Source organism: Pinus tabuliformis, chromosome 5_2 (genome assembly GCF_031772625.1).
Source record: "Pinus tabuliformis cultivar Carrire ecotype Pingquan chromosome 5_2, CPIR1, whole genome shotgun sequence".
Lineage (NCBI taxonomy): Eukaryota > Viridiplantae > Streptophyta > Pinopsida > Pinales > Pinaceae > Pinus > Pinus tabuliformis.
The window spans coordinates 669,770,930-669,796,212 of record NC_142306.1 but is presented as its reverse complement, the minus strand read 5'-3'; the positions used below and the strand labels follow the sequence as shown (position 1 = coordinate 669,796,212).

Sequence of the window (25,283 nt, the reverse complement as noted above, 5' to 3'; positions counted from 1 at the left end):
AGTGTTCATTTTCCATTTTTACTTTTCAGTTTTAACATTTGAGTTGTGACACTAGATATTGATGACTGACTCTTCACTCTTAACTATTTTTTACCTTGAAACTTTGAGTTATATAAATTTAGTGTTCAAACTTTAGTATTGAGTATATAGTAATATACTAGTGTGTTTTGCTTTCATATTAGATTCTAGAATGATGAATTTTCAATTTAATTTTTAAATCAATGTAGATTATAGAATGATGATTAATGAATGATGAATGATATAGATCAATGTACATTGTATTTGAATATTTCATTATTGAATCTTATGGTATGGATGAATTAGAACATTATAATGAGTATGTCATATGAATGATGTATGTATCAAAATGAATGATGAGGATGGATCAAGATTCAATATGTCATTATTTGATTCAATTATGAATTTAAATTTTATGTATGGATCAAATTTGAAATTTCAATGTATTGGTATTACTATTAGTCTATTTAATATGCTTTCATTATTGAACAATGAATATGAACATGAATTTTATATATATATATATATATATATAATTAAAAATTAAATATCTTGACGTCCCCCTGGCCCCCCCTAAATTTCCCTAAAATTTGAGGGTACTCCCACACGTCCCCTTTGTGCGTCTCCCCGTCCCGGAGACTTGGTGGAACATTGATTTTTTGAGGCAATTAACTCAAAATAATTATTTTTGAGCTAATAAAAAATTGGTTAAATGTGAAATTCAAAATTTGCTCAAAAATAAAGATTTTTGACGGCGGAGATTAAAAGATGATCAAACATTTATCAATGGTTGAGATTATTTTGACAGGGATCAAGCCAACTAGCTGTTATTTTCTACTTGGAGGATTTATCTATAAATTAGAAGTCATTTGCTTTTCAAGACATCCGATTTTTGGATCGTGTACTAGTTCTGAGCTCTGAAACTGGATTTGCTCTTAGAGGGCCACATGTTCGAATCCGTCGAATTCGATACGATTCGACCTAAATCATGTCCGGATTTCGTGACACGTCGTGTCCGATTGGGACACGATCGAATCCGGATCGTGTCCCTATCGGACACATCGTGTCCTGAAATCCGGACACGAATTCGGCAAACTGGGATCTGCTCGGCCATAAAAGGGTAGAAATGCCTTTCATTTGCATCATTCTCTATCATTTCTTTTGCAATAGGTGAGCTGTGGGTTTGTTGTGAGGAGTTTGGAGCAAGGAGAAAAGGGTGTGGAACATTTTCAAGGAGATTCAAGCAACAAGTAAGTGCATTTCCTCTCTATTATTATGCATTTGTATTACAACAGTTTGTATATGCATTTCTTTTACAAATTTGTGCATGTTTTGTTTATTTTTTTACAGTATTCATGGCTCAATCAAGGGCAACAGGTAAGGGGCAAAGGAAGGGGAAGAATGTCCCCATTGGAGATGCCCCTCCTCCCCCAATTTCATCAAATTTTGCTGCAAGTATTCCCTCTATTGCAAGTAATGTTGAGGGAAGACTTCCTCCTAAAGGTAACATTGAGAAATATGTCACAAGAGAGGATGGGCCAAGCAGCAACGTGAAGGGAGGAGGCAATGTGAATTGGAGATGCAACTTTTGCCACATTACTTTCACAAGCACGTATTACCGTGTGAAAGGCCATTTGTTGGCTTTACCAAGTTGTGGAGTTGGAGCTTGTACACAAATTCCTTTACAAAAAAGGAAAGAAATGGAAAGAGAGTTCACTGTTGGTATGGCAAATGTGGTTGCAAAATAAAAAAAAATCAAGAATGATGACCCCCTTCCATTTTTGAGGAAAGACAACAACAAATTCCCATTTGAGAGTTCTAGAGGGGGACAAGTAGCAAAAAGAAAGGCAATTTCGCTGGGTCCAATGGACAAGATTTTTCAAAAGGAGAAACGAGAAGAGCTTGATCTCACCATTGCCTTTTTTTCTTTCAAAACTTCATATCCTTTAATGTTGCACGCTCACCTCTATTTATTGAGATGTGTCGAGCTCTAACTCACGGGGCTCCATCATGGTATGCGCCTCCTGGTTCAAAGAATCTTAGAACCACATTGTTGAAGAAGGCAAAAAAAGAGGTGCAAAAAATGTTTGAGCCTATTAAAGCATGATGGACAACATCTGAGGTTAGCATTGTTTCTGATGGATGGACAGGTCTAGCACGACACCCACTCATCAACTTCATGGTGTCTTCCTTGAATTGTCCAGTTTTCTTGAAAGCAGTGGATACACTTGGAGAATACAAGGATGCACAATATATGGGTGAGTTGTTTATTAAAGTTATTGAAGATGTAGGTGTTGATTCTTGTGTGCAAATCATTACAGATAATGCACCTGTTTGCAAGGCTGCTGGCATGGTTGTGGAAGCTAAATATCCACAAGTGTTTTGGACACCTTGCGTTGTCCATTCATTGAACTTAACACTGAAATCCATTGCTTCTGATGTGCTTTGGATTGATAACATTATTAAGGATGCACGACATATCCGTAACTTTGTACAAAACCGTACAAATGCCCTCACTATCTACAAGGAGTACAACAATCTATCATTGTTGAAGATAGCAGATACACGGTTTGCCTCTTCATTCATCATGTTGAAGAGGCTGAGGGAGGTCAAGACCGCTCTTGGGGCCATGGTTATTTCAGAGTTTTGGTCTTTTTGGAGAAAGACAGATCAAGCACCCTCTAAAAGAGTGAAGAACACAGTGCTAGATGATGCTTGGTGGGAGAGGGTAGATCTAATTATTTAGATCATGGACCCTATCATTTCTTTGCTTCGATTTGTAGATACAGACAAACCCATCCTAGGAGAGGTTTATGAGGAATGGGATTCCATCATTGAGTCTGTGAGGAGCATTATTCTACAGAGTGAGTGCCCCGAGTATGAGACATCACCAGAGGCCTTCTATGGTACTATACAGGGTATTCTTGTTAGTAGATGGGACAAAAATTGCACACCTTTACATTGTTTGGCTCACTCATTGAGCCCAAAATACTACAACCATGGGTGGCTGAATGGTGGACCTTCCTGTAGATTCCCTCCTCACATGGATGGTGAAATCTCACAGGGGAGGAAAGATGCATTCAGGCGGGTTTTTCAGGATAGAGCATTGTTTGATGAGGTGGAGGATGCCTTTGCAGAGTTTTCCACTGGCATTGGTCGATTTGTAGGATATGATGTGATTAGAGACAGGGAGGCTAAGAATCGCTATTCTTGGTGGGCAAATCATGGGGCAACAAGCCCTCCTCTACAACAGTTAGCCATGAGGCTCCTCTCTTAGGTGACTCCTCTCTTAGGTGACTTCATCCTCTTGTTGCGAGAGGAATTGGAGCACATATGGGAATTTGTATAGTGTTAAGAAGAACAAGCTTGAGCAGTCTAGGGCAGAGACAATGGTGTATGTGCACACCAACCTTCGTCTTATTTATAGGCAGAGGAAAGAGTGGTTGAAGGGAAAGACAAAGATGTGAGATGTCTTTTTTGATGATATCGGTCTGGACAACAGTGTTGAGTTGGTATTGGCCAACATGGATCTCAATGATCAAGCGCTAGAGCCTGTTAGATTTGATGATGGTGATATTGTAGAGGGGTCATCCTCCACACCAGTAGATGCAGAGACGACTTTGGATATAGGGGAAGGAGGAGGATGCAGAGGAGAGCAGTGGTGACCATGATGATGAGGACAATGATGCTGATTTTGATGATGACTATGAGGATTGATGACTCATGAGTCATGAGCTACCTACTGCCTTGAGGCTTGTATACTTGTAGTTGTTTTGTATTTTCTATTTCTATTTACCATTGGCATTGCACTACCTATGTAACATATTTTGATTTTGACGACTTAATGAGAAAACTACAACTCTCAGTGTCTTTATCTTACTATCTTGTCTTTCTCCTATTGGATCATTGATGAATTGAATATGTATTATGATTTATCATTTATGAATTTAGAATTTATGATTCATTGATTTATCATTTATGTGACATGTATTTGAATTTTGTATGTACTATGCATGCTGTAATGTAACTAACTTACTTTGTAAATAGTAAAACTTACATCTAGATGAAGATCTATGTTTGAAATCAATGAATTTATATCATTAATGAGAATTTGCGTAAGAAATATCTAATTTTTAATATATATATCTATATCTATATCTATATATATATATATTATTTTAATAAAATAATATATAATGTATCCGAATGTGTTATGTTCCGGGGGGTCAACGTGTTCGAATCCGACACTCGAATCCCCGTATCTGACGAATTCCGAATCCACGTTGTTAGGGTCCTACAATAATAGGATTCATAATTTTGAATTGGCTAGGATTAGTCTTGTAATATTGTACATACTTTTGCTTTTTACAAAATGTTTTCCATATTAAAAATAAAAAATGTAAAGAGGGCAAGTCCTAAAAGAAAAATCAAAGGACTAAAAGAAAATGATCAAAAAAGAAAAATAAAATATGAATCCCACCAAAAAGAGATAAAAAATAGATTCTGAAAGTGATGCAAATTCAAATGCCACTACTTTTACTTTGTTTTGCAAAAATAAGATTGTGTGCAGCTTGTCAAAGATGCCACGATCCATGATGGTCAAATAGTTTAATCTTAATTCATTCATGCTTTAAATTTCATGCTGATAGATAGAGAAATAAAGATCTAGCCAAACTATTTAATCTTGGCAGATCAGTAGTTAGGTAGAGAATAATAGGGAGCTCATCAGTTTAATCTGAGCCCTTGGAAGTTATAAGGTTAGAATTAGATAGTTTGCTTATCAAAGAAAAAGAAATCAAGGGTCAGCATGCTCAAATGCACCTAATAAATGAAGAGAAAATGCTAGGGTAAATAAAGGGGAGGTAAAAGAGATTTTAGAATGCACAAGGTTGCTAGCTCAAATGCACCTTCATCATGCTTAAATCCTTTGTTTCATGTGCAGGAGGAACTATCAAGGGAAAAAGGACATTCACAAAAATTGTGTATTACCTTGGGTATTTACCCTAAAAAATTATATATGATTTTAGGCCTAAATACTAAAGCTCATTCACTAATATCCTCTCATTTCAATAATTTCCCCTCATGTCTAAATTTCCCTCCATTATCCCTTCATTACTTTTTATTCACTAATTTCCCCTTCTTGATTCCAAAGGACCCTTCCCTTTCATTTCCTCTTATTCTAACACATTTCCCCTTGTAGTAACCTTTTCCTTTCATTTTAACCCTTTTTCCCCTTGATTTCACAGTTTTCCCTAGACATTACCCTTTAAAAATCATTTTCCCCTTATTAATTTCCCTTTTTCCCTTAAAAACCCACTAAAACCCCTTATCTTAAGTTTGAATAATGTATCGGGCCCCATTCAAAAAACCCTCCCCGATACCCTTTTTTAACTTAACCCTTACATTATTCATACAATAATCCCGCTTTATATATTTAAACCCCCCACTTTATAAATCCCGACCCTCACTAAACCTTTGAATATATGTAACCCGCCGCATTATTTATCCTCGGGCCCTGCCAACCACACCCCGACTCAACCCTTGCAACTCCGCTACGCGATAGCGCTCCAATCAATCACTCCCAGATCCGACGGCCCACATCCATATCGCGCGCTCCCATCGTCCGATAGTTAAATTCTCAAAAGCACGCGAGATTCGTGGTTTTGCCTAAGCGCCCTTTTGCTACGTGGCAACCCCACGTTATATCGCGTGCTCTCAAAAAATACCGCCCTCCACTCAAAAGCGGTGCGATATGCCATAAAACCGCCTCCCCGCGTAAAAGAAACTGCCCATTGTTCATTTATTAATCCCGCGCCCAAATTTAACCACTGTTGGTTAAAAACCAAAAAAGCCCCCTTTTCACTCTTTTCACTGTTATTCTGTTGTAAAAGACCTTTGTCAACCAATTCCAATGCTCGGGAACTCCGTTTAACCGTTTTTTACCCATTTACAACCTGAAGACAGACTCCAAATTGAAGCATCACATAGACAATTGAAGCCTCAGAAACCTCCGCTACTACCACAGAACCCCGTTTGCACACCAAATCTCAGTTTTTCCGGGTGTTCTTGAAAGAACCAAAACGACCCTCTACTTAAGCTTTGCACAGTAATTATAAAAGGTTAATTAATTGAATTAATTAAAAAACCATGCCAAGCTAAAAGAAACTCACTGTGCATTCAAAAGCTCTTTTCTGCACACTGTATTCACCCTTCCCACTGTTTCAGAGCTCCTAACCCTACTCCTAAAGCCAGAGAAAGAGTAATTCAATGGAAAAAACCAAATTATGGCTTCCCAAAGCATTCTAAATGAGAAACCCCTGCAAACCCCTCACCTGGATGTTGACCACCTCCCATTCGCTGAGAAAGATTTTCAAATCAAAGACACAATTTCCCCTAGCCATCTATTGAAACTCTCACTGCTGGAGTAAAGACAAATTCCTCAACCACAATGATGATATTCAGTTATGGGAATCAAATTTGCCCAAATACTTGTTCCCACAGGTATACCAGTTCCCTGAAATCATCCACCTATGCCAACTCTGCTATATCCCAAGCCAAAGAGCCATTGTCTCTCCCAACCAGCAAATTTTATTTACAATCACTGCAGAGTCAATAAACCAAATGTTGCAGGTCTAGCCAAAGCCAAATGAAACCCCATTTTCCATTGAAAACCTACTTGAACTCTACTTGAAGCTGGACTTTCCCAAGAGGACTCAAATCTTTCAGACTTCATCCTAGAAGAGTCTCATACTCCTATAGACAGTCCTCCATACTCAACCACCATTTTCTCTAAGAGGGCTAGACAAATTGTAACCATGCTCTCTTGCATTCTAGGATATACCACTAATGAGCATGTAGATGAGCCTATACTTGCTTTCCTCTCCATTTTTTTGCCCAGGCAAGCCTCCAACAACAATCTTCAATTTTGCCCAGTTCTTGGCAGACAGAATCCATGATCAATTGATCAGATTTCCAAATGAAAGAGTATTTAAATACTCTTCAGTGTTGTTCCACATGTTCTTATATTTCCAATCAGATAAGTTTCCAATCAATATCCAGAAGCTGGACACTAAGGGCCATCCTAGATCAGTCATCTTTTGGACACCCTTAATCCAAAAGTATTCCACTATTTTTAGTTACAAAGAGTTCATTGATTCCTTTGTTCATCTAATTGTAAATATGCTAAGCAGTAGCAGTCAACCCAGGATCAGTGATGAGATAAAAAGAGTTTTGCAGTTGTCTAAAAACAGTAGAATAGGAGATTGGTATTTATACCAGGACCATACTGAAATTAGGATATATGGATGCCAACTCACTCCCTAAAAGCTGCCCAAATATCTCCCCATGAGGATATTTGCATTAGAATATATAAGGCAGATTATAAACTCAAATGATGTAAATTTCCTATCATCTAGGAAGAAAACACAGTTCAAGATAAAAAACCAGCTTGGTCCTTTTATCTATAATAATAGGGAGGTTGGAGAAGAAGCAGAGAAGTGTTTACAGGAAATGAAGTTCAGTGCTAGTTTTAAATGGCAGTATGACCCTTTAGGAGTCATAAACAAACTAAGGCTCAAATTCAATTTGAGCCCTTATGCATGAGTCCAAGGTAGACATTGAAAAATATGCCAACCAGTCAGAGTGGTTGGAAAATACCTTGATAGATATGGAGAAATAGATGGATACTAGTTCCATTCTGCATACTCCAACCCTGCAGGACAAAAATACAAAAAGGACCAGGGAAGAAGGTTCTTGCTCAAGCATAGATACAACACATGATAGATTTGAAATCATGTACAGGAAGAAGCCCAAGCTAAATCCTGTCAATGAGCAAGAAGAGCAAGAAAAGGTCATTGAGACAGTAAAGACACTTCAAATCATGGATATAGATATAGTGGTCAAAGAAATTACAACTCCAATAGTTTTAGAGGAAACACATCAGCCATCAACCTCTAATACTCAGAGTATTCAGAAACAGCTTAGCATTGAGGTCTCATCATCAAGCAAACTAGTGGATAAGGAAAAAGACATAAAGGAGAAGTATAAAGAGATCAAATTAAGAAATGAGGCATTGAAAGCTGAAACATATGCCCAGTATTTCAAACAGACTCCTAGCAATCAGAATAGGTTAATGTCAGCTTTTGACATTAAAACTAGTAAAATGCAAATGACCTTTTTGCAACCTACAGTCCAACAGCCTAAGTCATCAGCAGATTACAGGAAGACAAAATTTGAAGTTTTGGCCAGGGATGTTCACCCTATTGATCAAATTGAATTTCATAAGCAGGCAGGGGAAATGATCTACTCAACAATGACCAACAAGGCCATGAGTGTTCAGAAACTTCAAAATTCTCTAGACAACATCACAACATAGTTTAAGCTAGAGAAAGCATCCTCACAGGCAAAAGATAACAAAATCAAGTCACTGGAAGACTTGGTTATTGAGATTGGATATAATCCAAATGACATCAAGGTTGCAGAAAAGCTCATAAAGAAGAAAAATGAAGACATTGCTGCACTGAAGAAGCAACTGAAGTTGCCTCCTTCTGAACATCCACAGACCAAGGAAGTTCTAGAAAGCCAAAGCCAGAAAGATGAAATGATGGACCTCATTCTCCAGCGAAATGCTCAATTAAAAGAAATGGAGAATGAATTGGGCAATTTAATACAGGTGAAACAAGGTAGCATTAAGACAGCTACTGCTATTGCTATTCCTACAGTTGCTACATCAGTTCCTTCTACTTTGGCAGCTTCATTGGCACCAGCAGCTCCACTAGCTACAACACTTCCAACTACATCAACAACTACTTCAACAACATGTTCAACAACAGCAACAGCTCATCCTAGTGATGAAGCAGCTAAACTGGTCATATGTCCATCCAGACCACTGAAATAAATAGACTTAAGGAACAAATGAAAAGTCTAGAGGATGAGAAGAAACTGGCTCAAATTATGCATAAGAATGAAGTTCAGAAGACAAACAGGTTGAATGAAAAGATAGGGAAGCTGGAGAAAGAATTAACACTGAAAGAGCCACTAGCCCAAGCAAAACAACTTTTATGGGCCAATATCATTGACTCAGTCAATGATATTTGGCCATCTATATAGGTAATATTTGAACAAAATGACTTGGTCAAAGAGGTTGGTGAGGCAATTCAAAGGGTTAGAGCCGAACTTGGAAATATGCCAGAAGAAGCCTCAAGAATAATCTAGTTCCTTAACTCAAAGAATAAATATGAATTGCAGGAACTTGGAATAGTTGACAGAACTGGGACCATACTAGAGGTTAAAAAGGTAATCACCAAGAGGAACCTGATGACACAACTTGAGGATAAATGCCATACAATGGAGCAAGCAATAGCTAGGTTCATGGTCAAATTTGATACTTTGAGGCAGAAAGGTCTACCTAATCCACTGGTGATTAATGACAGGTTGATGCCACATGAAGACTATGATAAGATAATCAGAGAAGTGGTAAAGGAACGAGCCAACAGTTCCTCCATGAAAGGGATGCCTACAGGAAAAGGCCTTTCCCAGGCTTTTGAGAACCTCTTTTACCTCCAGCATGAGGTAAAACATCTTTTTGTAAACAGGCCCACCTTTGCAAAATATACAGAAACTGATGAAGTCTATAGGAGAATGGTAAATATTAAATTACCAGATGCTAGGACTTCGGAAATATTGAATGATTTACTATAAAAAGGCAAGGTAAATAGTGAATACAGAGCAGTCAAAGTAAAACAACAGATCAACTTAGTAAAAATTATGAAACGCAACATGATATATTATGGATCTCTTTTCATGAAGGCAACCTAATAATGGGCCCTCACTTCACCTGGAGAGAGAGAGATAGACTGCACAAACAGAATATGGTCAGCTTTTATGCAGAATTATATTATATCTCTGAAACACCCGCAAATTTGCAAATCTGAAAATATGAAAGTTGGGCTTTACTCCACCTTGCAAATCTTCTGTTCAGAAAGAGCCTCGATAAACATCAACCAGTACAGACAAGACCTTAACTTGGAGAAGTTAGATATTTGCACCAAGTTCAACACAGAAAAACATAATAAAGTGATCATATGTGCAAATATATATTTTAGATAAATTGAACTGAATTTAAAATTCTTATGTATATATGAATACCTGGCCTTACTCAAGTATGCCAGTTGGCTGTTAGATATTCACATGAGATGAAATCAGCTCCCTCTGGAATGATGAATCCGAACAATGAAATCCAACATTGTGAGTGGAGCGCTCAGCGAACTTGCAAAGGCTGTGCCGCTGTGAGTGTGTTGTTCATGGTTCAGGGTGCTGGTTTTATAACATGAAACAACGATTTTCCAAAACCCTAAACGTTAATTAACTCTTAATTAAAGATTAAGTTCAGTGTTTAGTTAATTAAAAATTTAAAATGGTTTTTAATGCATTAAAAGTGTGCCACGTCCCCCCTCGTCCCCCCACATCCCCTCTCGGCCCCCCTCGTCCCCTCTCGTCCCCCCACGCCCCCCCACGTCCCCTCTCGTCCCCCCACGCCCCCCCCATGTCCCCCCACGTCCCCCTTTTCAGAAATGCCCCCTCAGGGAAGGGAAACGTTTCCCTGGCACGTCCCCCCGAGTTTCCTCCATTTTGGGAGCGTGGGGAAACATCCCCTACTCGTCCCCAAGTCCCCGAAGCGCGGGGGAGCGAGGAAACTAGACCCCTAAGGGGGGGCGAGTCCCCGTGGAACACTGGTAAAAGAGTATCAGATGAAAGATGAAAAGTATCAGTCAAAGGGCAGAGTAAAAGGACAACCAACGTAGAGCAACATTAAAGGAGAGAAAGCAGCGAAAGATCAAAAGCATAAAACAACAAAATCAGTAAAAGAAGGGACAACTAGCCTTTTAGTTTCCCAGGTGTCTCTATCTTCTTGCATGAAGATATTTATTTTCCTTGAATAATTCCTAAAACAGTTTAGGATATTTTGTAATTGTTTTTTGTATAAATACTTCATAATTCGAAGTATAGAGTGTGGATTGCTGAACATTTCTATAGTTACATTGATCTGAAAACATGAGGGTTTATTGTAAAAATTTTCAAGTCAACAGATTGAACTGAGTAATAAAGGCATTGCATTACAGCATTCATGTGTTGGGCCACTTTAGTGAAGTATCTTTCATTTGTCAAATTGTTATTTTCTTAAGTATTTCACAAACATACATGTTTTTTCCAATTTGAATGAAATAACCGGAATTTTACTTTAGAATTCGTTTAAGTACACTGTGTCTTGAACAGTTATTCATTTTAATGTTTTCTTTTGATATCCAAGTAGGGAATTCTTAATTGCTCCCTAGTTTCGATTGACCTCTTTCATTTCTTGCATTATCTGGTTTGAGGAGTCCTTGATTGCTCCTTCATCCCAATTGAAAAACCACTTCACCATCTAGCCTAAAAGATCTGAATTTACTCAGCGACCTTGCCCTGTGAACACTATCTTTAGAACTTGATTCAGTCCTGTTTTCTTGACATTTGGACTCTATGGCCCAATGGTAAAAAGACACTTATCTATCCATCTTAATCAGTGATTTCACCACTAAATCAAATCAAAACCCAATCAAGCTTAAATAACTAGCCTAAAATCAATTAACTCAACAAAGTTAAATCATTAAGAGAGAGCCCTCTCTGAGCATTAGGAAGGCTAGATCCTAATCTCAAAGTAGGTTTGTGGTTACCTCTATTATTTCTTTCATGACAACCCTAGGGAAATTTTAGATTGATAACACACGTGTCAGGTTACTTAGGTTTTGAGTCAAGCTCTGCTGCGGTAATATTTTTCTGGAATTAATAAAGAAGACTTTGGGGTTTATTCATGGTGGTGTTCCTCTTCTGTTTATTGGTAATATTTTTCTGAATCATGTGCCTAAATGCTCTATTGAATTAAATTTCATAAGTTTTTCGTTTCATTAGCCAACAATTGGATTATCTATTTGCACAGGTATCTTGCATTAGGTATTGGGTTTTAGAAAAGCGTTCTAACTTGATTGATCTAGCAGGTATCTCTAGATCTTGAGGGTTTTTACGTGTATCTAGCCCCTTTTGAAACTAAAAACTTAATCTTAAGTGTGTAGAGATCTAATCAAGATTCAGATCTTGGGCGTGAGGGGAAGTCTTCGGTTGGACCAACCAACTTCCAAGTCCAGAGACCTAAGAGCCCATTGTGTGAAATTTTCAAGATCTATTTGATGATTGTTTGTTTTGTAGAGATCTTGACCATGGCTCAAAATTAAAAAATTCTTATTTTACTCATTTATCTCTAATTTGAATGTGCAAATAAAGATAGATTTGCTTAAAGAGCTAATATCATTGTAAATATTTGTGAAATATATTTTGTAAATATTTTATTTTAAATTATATATATTATATATTTATTTATTTTTTAAATATTTTATTTCAAATATATTTTGAAAATAAATTGTAAATCCATTGTAAATAATTCTTTTAACTTTTAGTAAATTGGAAATATTTAAATCGGTATACATTTTGCTAGGATTTGAAAATTGCTCATGGTCCTCATTTGAAATTTGATTTAAATTTTGATTTTATTTGGTGGGGCTCTTAACCCTTGGAAAGTTCTTTTAGCTTTAGAAAGATCCTGTTTTAATGTTTTGTGGCTCAAATAAAGGTTTGTAATCGTTTCGTTTAAAGGAGGCCACAAGTATTCATTTGTCTTCTAAAATCAAACCTTCAGGAAGCTGTGGATAAAATTGGCATTAATTTTATGAAAGGTGAAGCTGTGGATAGATTGTCAAAATTTTTGTGTCTGCAGGTTCGATGATTGAAACTCTGAAGGAGCTATAAGCTTTTGAGTATAAATTTTTCTAAAGCTGCAAATATTTCTGAAGCGAGGGTTTAGTCATATAAATATTTTTCTTTGAAGGTCGTTTCCCCCATCAATTTCGTGAAAGCTTTATCTTTGACAAAAATCTTTGTTTGATAGTCATGCTCTTGCAATTTTTTTTCTTCTTTTCCTCTCGTCTTGTGCATAAATCCCTTAAGGAATTAAATTTTCCCAAGCAAAGTTCCAAATTGAAGATTTTGCAGACTTGGAAATTCAAAATTTTAATTTCTGGAAGCTTTTCATCCTACTTGACGTCAAAAGGTTTAAACGAAAATCTTTGGAAGGAAAAATCGAAAATTTATGGAGGTTTGATAAATTAAAGTTTGCATAAGAGGATAAGAGGGTTTTATATGAAATCTTTGCCTACTTTTCCTCTTGGAGTTTAAAATAAATTAAATTGTTTGAAAGAAATTCATTTGAAGGAAAGTTGATATCATTTGGGAAAAAAATTATCATTATAAATGTTGTAAAATTATTATATAAATTTTTCCCTCATTATTGCTTTAGGGGTATTTGATTTCTATTTGTGAATCCCTCTCACCTTTGTTCAAAGAGGACCTTTTATGGTGGTGACTAATTTTTAGGCTTAGTATTTTATTTATTTTTATTATTTTTATTTGTTTCTAGATCTAACTTCTAACTTTTTCATTTCTAGTTTCATGCACATTGCACTTTAGATCTAATCCCTTAAGTTGCTTTTTTCTAATTGGCTACTGGATCTATGGAACTTGAATATTTTGTCTTCATTTCACTTGCAATTTTAGATTTAAAGTAGCCTTTCTCTTCTTTGATTAGCAATCTCATTTTCCATCATCTAATTGTGCTTTGTAATACAATTCTCACTTGGTTTCATTATCATAATATAATATAAGTGAATAACATTCTACTAAATAAATCGTAGAATTTTGGGCTTAAATTATTGAATCATAAGTGGATGGGTATCTAGATATATCTTAACAATTCCTTTTGGAAGCATCATTCTTGAAGTTGATATCCCATTGAAGAATTTGCATCTCACATAGATTAGTCTTGCATTTAATTCCCAACATCATCCTCCTTGCCATATTATTGAATTGTGAGCATATCTTTACTTATAAACTTTCCACTTACTTGTACTCGTTCCTCATCGTTCATTGTAATTGCTATATCTCATTGAGGCATATTTCTAAAGAACAAGCTTCATTTATCTCGCAAGTTGTATTTCTCTGCTCATATTTCAATATCTTCCATACTAACATTTGTCTTGCAGCATTACTTGTCATGCGACTTGAAATATTATCTCTTGGAAGTGTTACATCTTTATTGATCATTGTTATTAAGGCACTGGGCTTTATTTGTTTATCTGGCTATTATCTTATCGATCTAATTGAGATTCATCTTATGAACATATACATTGATCATCTCATAATCACATTGTCAAATAATCCTTAATTCATGTTACTGAAAGAAGTAATTGCCTTGCCCTTATTATCCTAGGACTTGCTGCTCCAACAAGTTTTCCCTCATCATCATCTTTAGGGACTACCCTCCTTGACTTAGCTAGGAGAGAGTCTAAACAGAGTGAGTAGGGATCGAAGTGACAACCCCTACTTTGAGCGTTGCACCTTAGGTGTACACTTTGGACGACAACAAGCCTAGATTGTAACAACCAAGTATAAAGTTTTGATTATATGTGTTTAGGAGCTTATTTGACCCTGTATTGGTTGACATAAGGCCTCTAGATTGATCCATAAGAATCCTTGAACTCACATTCTTGGAATTATACCTTATTCCACCCCAAACCCTAATTGTTATATCCTTATTTGTGGGTGAAATCTTGTTGTAGAGCCTTGAGGGGGCATTTAAATTAAATTAATTTGGGTTACTTAATCGCTAAAATTTGCTAGGGAAAGCTCCTTTGTGGTGGATTATGTCCATCACATAAACGTGGGGAATGGTTCAAGTGACATTGGTACCACTCCCATTATTATGCTCAATCAAGGTTGCTTAGTGAGGCATTGCACTAAGGTGCTACATTTTGCAGTAACAAGCCCTAGATTGAGAAAGACTCCAGTCCTCTCTCTATTGTGACAATCCATTATACTCAAAAAATAATTTAGTTTTATTGTTTTAGGGGAAATTAAGGTTTAGTTACAACAAAAACATATATCTTCATGATTCAGTGTCTTAGGTTTTTTTTCTTTTTCCGAGGAAATATCCGGGAAGGTCGACCTGAAGTGATCATATTTCGCCGGCTTATTAGCAAAGCCTAACCATGAGGGCATCTAGGATAATTGACCCTGCAACCTCCTATTGGCAAGGTGCTTTAGCAATGGGAACTCAACCAATTGAGCTAACCCTCAGGGCTATGTCTTAGGTGCTATTGTCCTAGGGTTGGGTATTGTTTGGAATATATTGAAAAAGTAAATGTGTCCTTTTAAGTGATTTTCCAGCGATAAATTAGCGCTGAAGTCTAGGTTTTTAATTCCTGTTATATAATTTTCAACCACAAAAAATCTTGTAATTAATTATCTTCTTTATTCCCATCCTTAGCTCTAATACTTCACTTTATTATCATAGTTTCTGAGGGTAAATTTCCTGCTGTTATAACTTAGTCCATTGCTGCAATTTGTGATCTTACATGCTAGTTTATTTCAGCAGAGTGTAATTTCTTGACTCTAATTTCTTGTCTGTGTTTGGGAAGCTCTATTGAGCCTTCATTGGTTGTCCTAAGCCTTTAAAAGAGCCATAGGACCCTTGGAACTCAAATATGGAAGTTACCTCTCAAATCACCGTAAACCCGAATTGCATATATCCATTAAAGCGTTGGTGATAGAAGTAAAACCCTTCGGGGAATTTTGACTTGGTTTCACTGGGCCATTTGATCCTTAGGATCTACTAGGGAAGCCTCCATTGTGTTTGATATCTACCGTTCATTAAAACAAGGGGACTAGTTGCTAAGGGGACAGTGGTGACACTCCCATTGTTGCACATTGTCTAGGTCACCTAGTGAGGCTTTGCACTTAGGTGCTAGGATTTGCTATAACAGGTCCTTCACATTTCTTAAACTTGGTTGGAATCATGGCCATTACATTCTCACATTTCTCATGCACTGTCATTTCTTCTGTGATAAAGAATGCTTTGTTTGCGATTCTCTCCAACTCCCGTTGGATTATTTTTGTGTTTTGTTCACTGAATTTTTACTCTTTGCTTATTCCTCTGTGTCTTTTTTTAAAAGATCTACAACCTTGCAGCCTTGTGGCATCACATTCTTCATGGCTTGATGCACTTGACACTACTCTTTGTTGCTTCACACCATGATGTCTTTGCTGCTTCACGTTCATGTGACATCACTCTTTGTGGATTTGTGGCTTCACATCCTCATACCTTCACATCCTTTCTTACATCGCACTTTCTAGATCACCTCATTTGTAATGTCAGGTTCTTTGTACCTTCACTATCTTGGTGATTTTACATTCATATATATTGTACTTCAAATGTAGTGTCATATTGCTTTGAGACTCTGCTTCATGCTTGCTTTCAACAACCATGTCTAGAATACCATATACTAGTAACAATACATATTGGCAACAACCATGGCTGGGAAACAACATGTTAATTGTGGACCAACAACACTGACAAGAGATTACTTTGTGCCTTCTTTTAAAAGTGTCAATTTAGAATAACATAAGAGTACAAGAAGCAAAATGCACATACATGCTGCAATATCTATATTTAACCACAACTTCCAAAGTAAAACACACTAGAATCTAGAATGAGATAAGCACATAACATGTAATAAGATAGCATGAATTTATATCATGAATGCATCAACATGTACAAGTGGTGCGAACACTTTCTTTACGTCTCATGTAGTGTAGTGCAGAGCCATTTATTAGAAAAATTCTGCCCAAAAATATGAGTCTCTGATGAGTAGTCTTGGCTGGTGCCCATACGGTTAGGCTCTGTCCTCTCTTTATGAAATACAGAGGCAAACTAATGAGATTTTATCATTCACACCCACTTTGGGGCTGGTAAGTTGGATAGTGCCCTAGGTCACTAGGGATGCTAAGAGTGAAATTGTAAGGTGGTTGAATCACATTGATTGAAATTTTTTAAATGGTTGATGCAGATCTCTGAAGTCGTGGCCTAATAAGCATAGAGTTATGTTTCACAATTGAGCTTCACAAACTCGTAATCAAAACAAAAAATTGTGGGAAATGATTGGACCACATCCCAGACATTGTTTTTCATGATGGACTCATATTCCTCAGTCATAACATCCTTCCATACTTGATGTTTGACAGTTTCTGCAAATGATGAAGGCTCATTTTGGATGATCGTGCTCATGATGGTCAAGTATCCCTGATACCTGGCCGGCTTCTTACTTTCACGGAAAGTCCCTCTGGGTGCAATGTGTCTTTTGGCATCATCAAGTGTTCCCCTGAGCCATGAAGGCCTCTTCCTAGACGATGAAGGCTTTTGTGGAGGGGGATCAATAAGATCCATAGGTTCTTCCACATCGGGCATCGTCTCATCTTCCTTTTCCTCCGGTTCCTGGTGTCGATTTCTTTAGATTCCTTTAGAGTAGGAAGATTGACAACTTTGCTAAGAGCCATATCTTCATCAAAAGTGACATCATGGCTAATCTCGACTTCCCTTTGACCAGCCACATAGATTCTATGGCCCTTAGTGTTTTAGCTATAGCTCACAAAGATTCCTTTCTTTCCAGATGCACCCAATTTATTCCTTTTCTCTTTCGGTACATGAAAATATACAAGACTTCCAAAAATCCTAAAATGAGATACATCAGGTTTCTTACCAATGAACATCTCTTCAGGAGTCTTGGAACCCAATGCTTGATGAGGGCATCGGTTTTTCACATATACGGCGGTATTCGCAGCTTTGGCCCATAGCACGAATATCTTCCACAATCGTACGATTCTTCCTTTTTGCCACACCATTTTGCTCAGGAGTATATTGTGTTGTAGTCTCCCTCTTAATGCCAGCTTCTTTGCAAAAGTCATGGAACTCATTGGATTCATACTCAGTCCCATTATCAGTTGTTAAGATCTTGATCTTCTTTTTAGTTTGATTCTTGATCAAGACTTTGAAGTGACGAAACCAGGAGAACATTTCATTTTTCTTTTTCAAGAAGTATATCCAAGTCTTGCGAGAATAATCATCTGTAAAAGTGAGGTAATAAAAGTATCCTCCCAAGGAGTTCACAGGCATCATACGAAATATGTTTGAGTGAACCAATTGCAATATATCGGTGGTCTTGCTATGGCTTGAGGGGAATGGTCCTCTTTTGAGCTTTCTTCGGCACATCCCGGACATGCACCTTCTTGCTCTAATTTGAACTCGAGCATCCCGGTCACCATTTTTCTCACATCGGGTAGAGCTTTATAATGAAGGTGAGCAAACCTCCGATGCCATAGCTTAGAATGAAGAGATTTGTCACAAGACATGACACCAACAAACTTCCTCCAACCTGATATAATGAATCAACTCGAAACCCAAGAGTGAAAGCATCTTTAAAATTCTTTTTCCATACATGTACCTTGCCATCAATGAAGGCCACCTTGTAGCCTTTGTCTTCCATTGCCGAAATGGACACCAAGTTCTTTTTGAGATCAGGTACATATAGGACTTCTTGCAAATGAATTGTATTACCCTGATTCAATTGAAGAGTGATATTCCCTACACCTTTCACAGGATATTTGGAGTTGTCCCTAAGAACAATTTCCAGGTTGGTCTCCTTCTCTATCAGATTAGAGAGAGCTTCTTTGTAACCAGTGAAGTGTCTTGAGGCACCACTATCAATAAGCCAATTTTCCAGCGAGTCAGGGGAAGTAGTAGTAGAGAGGGCTGTTGGTAGATAATATTCATCTTGCTTATTGTTAACAACGTTAGATTCATACCAAGCACTTGTCGATAGAGTCCCGGATGATCTTCTTTGCTTTGAATTCTCCCCTGGTCCACTTGTTCCTAGCAGCAAAGGATGCATTTGATGGAGGCTCGACAATTCTGCCTCTCACATGGTCCAACACTTCCTTCTCTTCTAATGTCAGATCGAGAGACATCTTCCATCCGTGATAGTCAGACTTCTCACGAAGCTTGTCTTCAGCAGGGAAGTGTGATGAGGACCCCATAAAGTCTTAGGATTGCTTCAACAGCCTTCGATGATTGCTCATGCTCTTGCTCTTGCTTGGGTTTTGTCTTCACCTCAGCTCTGATACCATGTTAAATTATGGTATGTTCTATGCTTAGAGCAGTTTACTTCAAATCTTCTTATTAGCCACTGTTTAGCAATCACATAAACATAAAGTAAAGTGTAGATAGAACATTAAAAGATCGACAGAAAACAAGCCAAGACAAGAGACACCAAATGTGGCGGCTAGCCAGGGACAAACCCCAATGTGGGGAAACCCTTTCATCAATTCTTCTTTAATCTTCAATAGTTCAGTAGAGAGAGAAATAGTACAATATATCAGATCTGTAATTTTTATGACAGCAGTAAAAGATGCCCTAACCAACACTTGCAAAGTGGATCAAATGATTCACAAATAATCTAGGATCAACCTTAGTCAACCCAGCCTTCAACAGAGATGAAGGACAGCCCGAAACAGCTCAAGAAACATGGTCAAATCTGGTCAACGCTCAGGCAGCCCTGCGGTCAGCCCTAACCAGATTTACGCTGGTCACTTCGTGGTTAGTTCAGCCCTCCAAACAGCTGATCTGAATTGCGGCTTGCTTGAGGGAGACTCCCCACACAAGGCCGCAGTCAAAGGAGGCTTCACGCTGGTCTACGTTGCCCTGGCTGCACCCTAAATAGACCTGCGTCCCTTCCTTTTGCTGCATCCTTCTCTTATGGTTGTGTCCTTCTCCTTTTCCCTAGCTGCTCCTTTGTTAACCCAAACAAGAAAGGAGAGTGAGAGAGAAGAAGAGATGAGATGAGATAATCCTCTATTTATAATATATATGCAACGCTGGGCATGTGTGCCACACACTTAACTGCTGGCCGACCTTGACAATTTGTCAAGTAATTAGAAATAAATTCATATCTCCATAAATACTCGTCGGAATCGGATGATCTTTAGATCAATCCTACACCTCTCGATGAGAGGAATCTAGGAAAAATATCAGCTGCCATAAATAAGATGACCCACATGGAGTTTGGCCCAGTGTTACTTGGGACCGGAGCGAAAACGGGGAGCAGGAGCGCAAACGGATGCGGGAGCGACATTTTCAAAAGCTCCCGGTTTGGGAGCGAATCCAGGAGCCTTTTTTTATAATATATATATTTTTTATATTTTGATACATATATGTCAACAAAAACATGTAGAATGATGAATTAGATATAAAAAACATAAAAAAACATAGATTGATCATTGAACCATATAACAACAATCATCTAGAAGTTATAATCTTCATCAACCATGTCCACAAGTTAGTAACATACAACATATTGAGTCTCATGAATCATGATTCATCAATCTTAAAGTTTCAACTTCAAGCTTTCAAAATTGAAAATTCAATATATAACATTTATCATCATTGATCACCAAAGTTGTACTTGTAAGCTAAGTTTAACCATTACAAGAAATAATATCTAACATGAAATGAAATGTTATAAAATGAAATGAAATGAAACAACTTTCACGAAGCATCATATTCATAATTCATTACCAATGAGTTATAATTGCCAACTTCAAACTTCAAACTTAAATTGTCATATATTGTTTACAAAAAATATCATAATAAATATGAAAGAGTCAACAGTTATGAAAACTACTAGAAACTAGAAAAGACAAGTAAACTGTAAATCTGTTATCTACTACTTCATGTGCCCCTTGCCATGAGAAGTGTCTGATTTATGAGTAGGTCGTGGTGGTCTTCTAGGAGTCTCCTCCCGCACAGACCGACGACCAGAACTAGAAGGCACATGCCCTCCACGTGAGGGTGTAGATGGAGGCGGTGATAGCAAAGGAACAAGACTCGGAACTTGAGCATTGCTACTTGATGGTGGAGGTGGCATGGTTGTTGCTTCATCTTCCTCTCTCATAAGTTCCGCTTCTAGTTTTTCAAGATGTATAGTGCCATCCTCCAAATTATCATCCTCTGGGTGGTTGTCCCAAATTTTATATGTTGGATCCTCATAAGCCCGATAACAATAATGACTCAACAACCTCAAGTTGTAGTGCACATAAACCAAGCTTTCTGCTCGATTTTCATTGAGTCTGTTTCTTTTCACATTATGTATAAAGCTGTAGGTGCTCCAACACCTCTTTGCAGAAGAAGTATTTACAATTTGCGAGAGAACTCTTTTTGCCAATTTTGGCAAAAATCCCTGGTCGCCATATGCTTCCCACCATGTGAGAGCATCAAATCTGTCTCTATCTTCCATTGCATGGAAGGTACCAAATAAGCCAGTGCAACTGAAGTATCTGCCTAATTCAAGTTGCAAACTAGCACATTCCTCCCTCTCAGGTATCAACTTGTCTAATGCTTGCAAATATCCTGTAGATACCTCTTCATCTATATGGGGTTTGACCCTAACCCCACCCCTTGGTGCAGGTTGGCCCAACCAAGATGCAGCGTAGTATTTTGGCGTAAGGATATATGCCAAGGCATGTAGTGGAACATTAAGTTTATCCCACCATATACACACACAATTGTGAATCAGTTTATACAAGTTGGGATTATTTTTATGAACAATATCTTTTATTTGCCCCAACATGGTATCCATCTGCTTATACACCTCCCCAATCACTGGTTTATTTGTATCTGCAAACTGAATCATGTGATAAACGTGCTTGGTGAAATCCAATACTTGCCTCACACGTGCCCAAAACATACCATCAAGAGCGGTCTCCTCCACATGTTCAAAACCTTGCCTATCAGCTGCATTTGTAGCCCTTTCCTTTAATACCTGCCATTGTGGACTTGATACCATGCTAGCCAATGACTCTCTTACCTTCAAAAGGCCCCTGAAGGTGAGGTAATAGCTATCAAATCTAGTCCTCGCAATCTTCAACAACTCCAATCTTGAGTGACTGCGGAAAAGGCCATGGGTATTGCTATGATTTGTAATAAATTTTATCATTTCTTTGCCTCTCTTGTACAAATCACCAATCCATTTGTATTGTTGGTTTTTGTTCTTAACAATATCATGCATCAAAAGGTTCATTGTGTGAACCAAACACCCAGACCAAAATATGTTGGGGTATTTATCCTCAATACTTGCTACCGCTGCCTTACAATTAGGAGCATTATCAGTGATGACTTGGATGACATTGTATGGTCCAATATGGTCAATTGTTTCAAGTAATGGTTCTACAATGTTGATGCCGGTCTTGAACTTGTCTGAGTAATCATATGCTGAAAGAAAGATGGCACCACTAACAGACACAACAAGAACACTTATCAATGGTTTGCCTTTTACATTTGTCCATCCATTAGATACAATGGACACCCCATGGTCAGTCCAAGAACTTGTCATTCTACTCAAAGAATGTGATATTTTTGCTTTTTCATGATCAAGTCCAACGGTTCTAGCCTTGTCATACCTAGGGCTCTTGTATCCTTTAGGGGCATCATTTATGGCATAAACCATTTCGTGCCAATAAGGTGAGCGAAGAACATTGAATGGTATCCCACATGCATAGAGAAACCTGTAAACTTTTGAATCCACATCATTCCTACACCCTTCATCAAGGAAATCTAATATGCTTCTATGCCTTAAACTTGGTGACCCTGTGCCTCGATATCCACTGTCTTGGGAGGATGCTGAAGGAGTTCTTTGTGCATGTGATTGTGAGCTTGGTTCAAAGAAACCCTTTGATTTTTTTGATATGTATTGGGCTTCCTCCTCTTCCCTTATGTATTTGGCTCTATCTGCTGCTGACACACCTGTGCAAGTTTTGATTCCTATTTGTTTATCTCCATCCCATGGCCTTTTCCCGCAGAGGTGCTTTCTGGCACGGGTGTATGAACCTGTGTAATTATTGTTGCAATGGGGGCAATGAAATTTAGTGGTTCCATCCCCTTTCCCTTCTTCAGGCCTATTAACATATTTCCACAATGGAGTTTGGTCTTGTTTATTTTTTTGAGACTCATGTTCACTCTCCTCTAGCTCCTCCTCTTCGGGGTTTTCATCAAATCCACTATGACCCACTTCTTCATCCCCTTCTTCATTTTCAACCCTCCTTTTTCTACTCTCCAACACCATAATAATATAAAAAGGAACCAAGAAGAAGAAAATGCCAAGAAATATGACCATGATGTTTGAAATTTGAAGTTTTGAATCTGCAAAAAAAATGGAACGGGAATGGGAGAAATTTATTTATTTATTTAGGAATGAACATTAAAAAAAAATTACTAGAATAGAGCCTACCTCTTTGGCCTCCAATCTCCCCTTGCAAGTCCTTGCTCCTTGCTCTCTCCTTACTCCTTGCTCTCACTCTCACTCTCTCAATTTCTGAAATAATGAAATTCATTTGAGGGAGGGTTTATTTATATTCCCTTCCTCCCTCCCTTTCCTCCCTTCCCTCCCTTTATTTTTTCCAACCGTCGCCCTTTTTTTTTTATTTCTTTCGGCGGAACTCTTTTTTTTTTTTTTTTTCAATTTTATTTTTCTGGCCGCGTGATTTTTTTGGGCGTCGCTCATGCCGCCGAGAGCGATTTTTATACCCTGGTAGCGGTCGGGAGTGATTGCTCCCCGATCGCTCCCGAGCTATAAAAATGGCTCCCGTAGTGACAGGAGCGACGCTCCCCAATTCGATCCGGAAACAGGCAAGGAGCATTTTTTTTTACGGGAACGCGCTCCCGACCCGCTCCCGCCCAGAGCACGGATTGGGAGCAAGATTGGGGGGGGGGGCGCTCCCCTACAACACTGGTTTGGCCCTAGTTGCCAATTTTAACATTTATTCTTGCTTTCAACAACCATGGCTAGAATACCATATACTAGTAACAATGCATATTGGCAACAACCATGGCTGGGAAACAACATGTTAATTGTGGACCAACAACATTGACAAGAGATTACTTTGGGCCTTCCTTCTTTTAAAAGTGTCAATTTAGAATAACATAAGAGTACAAGAAGCAAATTGCACATACATGCTGCAATATCTATATTTAACCACAACTTCCAAAGTAAAACACACTAGAATCTAGAATGAGATAAGCACATAACACGTAATAAGGTAGCATGACTTTATATCATGAATGCATCAACATGTACGAGTGGTATGAACACTTTCTCTATGTCTCATGTAGTGTAGTGCAGAGCCATTTATTAGAAAAATTCTGCCCAAAAATATGAGTCTCTGATGAGTAGTCTTGGCTGGTGCCCATACGGTTAGGCTCTGTCCTCTCTTTATGAAATACAGAGGCAAACTAATGAGATTTTATCATTCACACCCACTTTGGGGCTGGTAAGTTGGATAGTGCCCTAGGTCACTAGGGATGCTAAGAGTGAAATTGTAAGGTGGTTGAATCACACTGATTGAAATTTTTTAAATGGTTGATGCAGATCTCTGAAGTCGTGGCCTAATAAGCATAGAGTTATGTTTCACAATTGAGCTTCACAAACTCATAATCAAAACAAAAAATTGTGGGAAATGATTGGACACATAACTCCTAAATTGTAGCCACATTTCCCGGGGCCAGAAATCACTCTAAATTTTATTTTTGAAATTACAATGATATTGCGTCTCTATTACCAAAATGGTTCACTTATTCCAAAATTAGGCTAACACAAGCATTCAAAAACACTTCATGTTTAGGAAGTCTAAGGATGCTAGGGGAAGAGCCATTATTCTTGAAGTTGTTTCTTTTAGTTAGCAGTCACGAGAATATCCCATGGACTTTCATAAATGGTTGACAATGTTGACACTTGGAAACAGTTACTTGGACTTGGTCCTTTCTAAAACAATAATCTTTTCCATCCTATCATCTCTTGCTAGTATGGGGTGGCATCTGCTGATGTGGATAGACAAAGACTGCAGGGAAGATCTACAACTTTTCCTTTAGGTTTTCACTCTCATCAACAGTAGGACAAGTATCCAACCATTGTATAGATGCCAAACTAGCCACCAAAGTGCTTCACATGAGAATCCCTCATTTTGCTTTGTGGATGCTGCATGAGAATCCACATATATTACCACTGGATGTGTCTTTGCTAATATGTATCAGTGAAGTCTACGACATGTTTTGCTACCCTATGTAAGCAATTATTGCTGATGACAACCTTTATTAGCTATGGCAAATATGTCACAAATGCTCGTAACAATCACATAGCAGCCTTCTTTACAACTGATATATATATATATATATATATATATATATATATATATGTTGGCCTTGCCACCACTTGTGTTGTTTCCTACTCCATCAAGTTTTAGGG

General features: G+C 37.9%; 1 protein-coding gene across 1 annotated transcript in view; it reads left to right on the top strand.

Annotated features, from left to right (window-relative positions):
- Positions 1-25,283, top strand: part of LOC149160853 (uncharacterized) — a 322,505-nt gene that overhangs the window by 23,267 nt on the left and 273,955 nt on the right. The gene's annotated exons all lie outside the window — the stretch shown is intronic.